A 4,944-nucleotide genomic window follows, 5' to 3' on the forward strand; every position below is an offset into this window, starting at 1 on the left:
AAGCAACTGCTCCCCATTATTTAGCCTCATTCTATATACTGGTAACTTATATTTCATGTCTATGAGTTTACATATTATAATTAGTTCATATCAGTGAGACCCTGTGATATTTACCCTTATGTGTCTCTTATTTCACTCAAAATAGTCCCCTCAAGATTTCTTCATCAACCCATTTTTAAGATGGTTTAGTTCACACACCATACATTCCATCCTAACAATTGATGGTTCCCTGTATAGTCACATATTTATGTATTCAGCACCACTGCCACTATCTATATAAGGATACCTCCATTTCTTCCACAAAAAAGGAGGAAGAGTCAAAGAAGGCAGAGAGACAAAAGAAAAAGAAAAAAGAAAGAGATAGAGAGAAAATAATGGCAGCAAGAAAGCAACAAAGGGAAAGAGAGCATTAAACTAAAGTAGAATAAACAGAGAGCATCACCAATGCCAGGAGTCCCATACCCTTCCCCTATGACCTCACATATGCTTTTAGCTTAATTATATTGTCTTTGTTATATTAAGGGAAGCATAATACAATGTTTTGTTAATTATAGTCTCTAATTTGCATTGATTGTATTTCTCCCCCAGTCCTACCCTATTTTTAACACATTGCAATGTTGATATTCATTTTTCTACCTCATGTAAAATCATATTTGCAACTTTTATTACAATCATTGAGCACCCTAGGTTTCACTGAATTTTACCATCCCAATCCTTATATTTCATCTTTCATTCTGGTACCCACGTGGTCCTAACCTTCCTCTTTCAACCATACTCACAGCAACTTTGTTCAGTGGACTTACATTGCTGTGCTACTATCTCCCAAAATTGTTTTCAAACCTCTCACTCCTGTCTTTTCCTTTCTGTCTGCAGTGCTTCCTTTAGTGTTTCCTGTATAGCAGGAACCTTGTACACAAACTCTCTCATTGACTGTTTGTCAGAGAATATTTTAAGTTCTCCCTCATATTTGATGGACAGTTTTGCCAGATAAAGGATTCTTTCAGTGTCTTAAATATATCACCCCACTTCCTTCTTGTCTCCATGGTTTCTATTGAGAAATCCACACATAGTCCTATCAAGCTTCCTTTGTATATGATGGATCACTTTTCTCTTGCTGCTTTTAGGATTCTCTCTTTATCTTTGACATTTGATAATCTGATTAAGTGTCTTGGCATAGACCTATTCAGATCTATTCCATTTGGGGTATGCTGTGCTTCTTGGACCCATAATTTTTTGGCCTTCACAAAAGATGTGAAATTTTCATTGATTATTTCCTCTATTATTGCTTCTGCCCCTTTTCCCTCCTCTTCTCCTTCTGGGACACCAATGACATGTACATTACTGTATTTCATTTTGTCCTTAAGTTCCCAGAGGCATTGCTCATATTTTCCATTCTTTTCTCTATCTGTTCTTTGTGTGTAGGCTTTCAGGTGCCCTGTTTTCTAGTTCCTGAGTGTATTCTTCTGCCTCTTGAGATCTGCTGTTTTTCATTTCCATTGTGTCTTTCATCTCTTGTATTGTGCCTTTCATTTCCATAGATTCAGCCAGCTGTTTTTTTGTACTTTCAATTTCTACCTTATGTAAGTCCAGTGTTTTCATTATATGCTTCATCTCTTTTGCCATATCTTCCCTAAACTTTTTTAATTGATTTATCATTAGTTGTTTAAGTTCCTGTATCTCAGTTTAAGTGTAAGTTTGTTCCTTTGACTCCATCATAACTTTGTTTTTCTTAGTGCAGGTTGTAGTTTTCTGTTGCCTAGGCATCTTGTTTCCTTGGTTACCCCAATCAGGTTTTCTGAGACCAGAACAGGCTCAGGTCTTGGAAGGAGGCAATAGTATCATGTCTCCCTGAGGATGTGTCTTAGGAGATAGTTACACACTGTGAGGCCTCAAGTTACTGTTTTTCTGCCCAGCAGGTGGTCCCTGTCAGCCTGTAGCTCCAGACTGGTGTAAGGAGGTGTGGCATGTGGCTATTTTCCCCCCAGGCTCTGGGTTCTTGTTCTTAAGGGAAGGCAGGTAGTAGAGCTTGTCACCACCTTTTTCCTCTTAGGGAAGATACATCCCCTAGGGATAGGTCATTTACATTTGAATAGTCTCCATGCCTGTCCCATGTCCACCCTTGTCTGGGTCAGAGTGCTGGGAACTGAAAAGGTCTGAGGCTGTCTCTACTGAGCCAAAAAATGGACAAGACCCCCCTTCAGGGTGAGTCCACAGCCACCCTCCAGCTCTCCAAGGTCAGTCATCACCAAAAGCCTCTGCTTGTTGGGGATTCATATCTTGTATTGAGCAGTCCACATTTATTAATTAAAACCCCAGTTGGAGCTCAGCTGAGCTATATTCACTTGCTTGGAGAGTGCTGCTTTCTAGCATCATGAGGCTTTGCAGTTTTGGCCGTGGGTGGAGGGGACTCCCAGCTTGCATCCACAGTTTTTACTTACAGATTTTATGCTGCAATCTTGAGCATTAATCCCAATTCAGGTTGGTGTATGATGATTGGACAGTCATGTTTGTCCCCCCTGCAGTTATTCCAGATTATTTACTAGTTGTTCCTGGTTGTTTATTAGTTGTTCCAGGGGGACAAACTAGCTTCCACTCCTCTCTACGCTGCCATCTTCTTTCAATCAGTTTTGAGTGATGAAATTTATAAAGTAACATTTATGAACTACAGAACATAGCAAGGGCATAGTAATGTGTACCATAATTTAGTGATATAGTGAACATCCATCATGTTCCAGGAACTGTTCTGCCCTCTGAAGATACAGTGATTTCACTCTCTTGGAGCTTAGAGTAGAGCTCTTGTTTAACAAAGATGTCTTCCTAAAATTATCTAACTCTGTATCTCCTTTATTTAGTATATTTATAGCAATATAGATTATGATAATTATATTTATTGGCCACCAGATTTTGTGCTATAAATTGTATAATAATTTCCATATCAATTTTGTGTGACAAATATTCTTATTCCACTTTGGTATGGATACCAAATCTATGAGAATTTAAGTGACTTGTCACACAGATATAAGATCAGAAACAGATTCTGAATCCAGGTCAGTATGGTTTGAAAGACTATTTTTCACTACATCATACTCCTCTATTGACAAAGGTTAAGTCTTAACTTTTAAAACAGTTTCTGAAGAAGTATCTGAATTCCATTACTATTATTTTCAGGTATGTAACATAGCAGAATTTGATAGAGTTTTTACTTTGGCCCTAACTTTTTCTGTCACCAAAGATAATTTAATTTTTTTCTTCTATTTTGCCCCATTTTTTTTTAAAAAATAATATTATTAAAGTCAAATATATACACAGAAAAGGGTATAAATCATACATATTAGAGCTTGATGTGTTTCAGAATGTGAATGCATCCATATAAACAACATCCAGATTGTTTAAAATCCTTAAGAAGTCCTTCTGATATCCATCCCAAAAGTACCACTCTCCTGACTTCTAACCACACAGATTAGTTTTGTTTTTGTGTAAGTGGACACAAAAAGTGTTCATTCTTTAGTACCTGGCACACTTCCCTCAGCATTATTCATGTGAAATGCATCCACATTTACATGTAATGGGACTTCGTTCACCCTCATTGCTATAGAATTCCATTGTGTAAGGGTTCTACAATTTATCCGTTCTAATATTTATTGGTATGGTTGCAGCTTCTAGCTTGGGCAATTGTGAAAAGAGCTGCTATAAATGACCTCATATATGTCTCTTTGAAAACATTTCTGTTGTTATATATCAAAAGAGTATAATTGTTGGGCCATAGGACATTCCACATAATTGTTTTAATAGATATTGTTAAGCAATTTTTAAAGTGATTTGACAATGTGCACTCCCACCAATAATGTATGAAAATTCTTATTGCTCCATATTTTTACTACCATTTATCTTTGCCTCCCCTCACATGGCAATGCCATCTCCTTTTGTCAGCTCTTCTTGTTTCTGCTAACTTCCAGCTTCTTAAGTTTCCTTCTCCAATTTCTGGCTTCTGATTTGTTCTCTTTATAAGGCCTCCAGCAAAATAGATTTAGAGCCACTCTCACTCATTTGGGCAACAACTTTACTAAAAATAACAACTTCCAGAGGTCCTATTTACAATGGATTCACGCCCACATGGATGTAGTTTAAGATTAAGAACATGTCCAACTTTTATATTATTCAATTTAGCACACATACTTTATTATTTTTCTGATTTGCCATATTTTAATTTGGAAGAAATTGTTTCATAATGTCTTTTTGGCTGTGCTTTAGTTTACATTTTTGTTATTTTACCTTCCTATCAATAGTCAATAAATAGTCATACTGTCTGTACAACCGTAACTTTTGGCTTAAGAGTTTCATTGGAAATCTATTTTGGAGATGTTCTTAGAAATATGTAGAAATTATTTTATTATATTTACTTTGCAAGTAAAATCTCATATGTAACATTATGTTAAGATCTGTTATGAACCCCTTTGTTTTATCTCATCATTAACCTAACACAAATCCCTTGTTTCAATATGTGTCTCCAAATACTTCATTTCCTTGAAGCTGAGCATTGTGATGACAAGACACAAGAATGTGGTTGGGATGGCTTTGTGAAACTTTATTAGTTGATGCTTAGAGTCTTTGCTTAAAGCCACCTTATTCTATGGCATCAATGATTTTACCTGGGTCACATATTCCATTTGCCAATAGCTTTTCTGCAGTGACAAATAGTTTCTTTGTGATATTGCATTCACCTGTTTAAAATAACTTCATGTTCAGTTTAAATCCTGGTAGACAATATTCTGAATTATGCACTATTCTGAATTACTGTTTCAAAATTCCAATGTATCTTTAGTGTTTAAAAACCTTTGAATGAATGAACTTAAATTCTTGTGAAATGTTATCTTTAACTAATTTATTATAATTAAAATATAAAAAATTTGCAAAATAATACCAAGGAAATTTATTGAAAATTCA

Source organism: Choloepus didactylus, chromosome 16, assembly GCF_015220235.1.
Source record: "Choloepus didactylus isolate mChoDid1 chromosome 16, mChoDid1.pri, whole genome shotgun sequence".
Taxonomy (NCBI): Eukaryota; Metazoa; Chordata; class Mammalia; order Pilosa; family Megalonychidae; genus Choloepus; species Choloepus didactylus.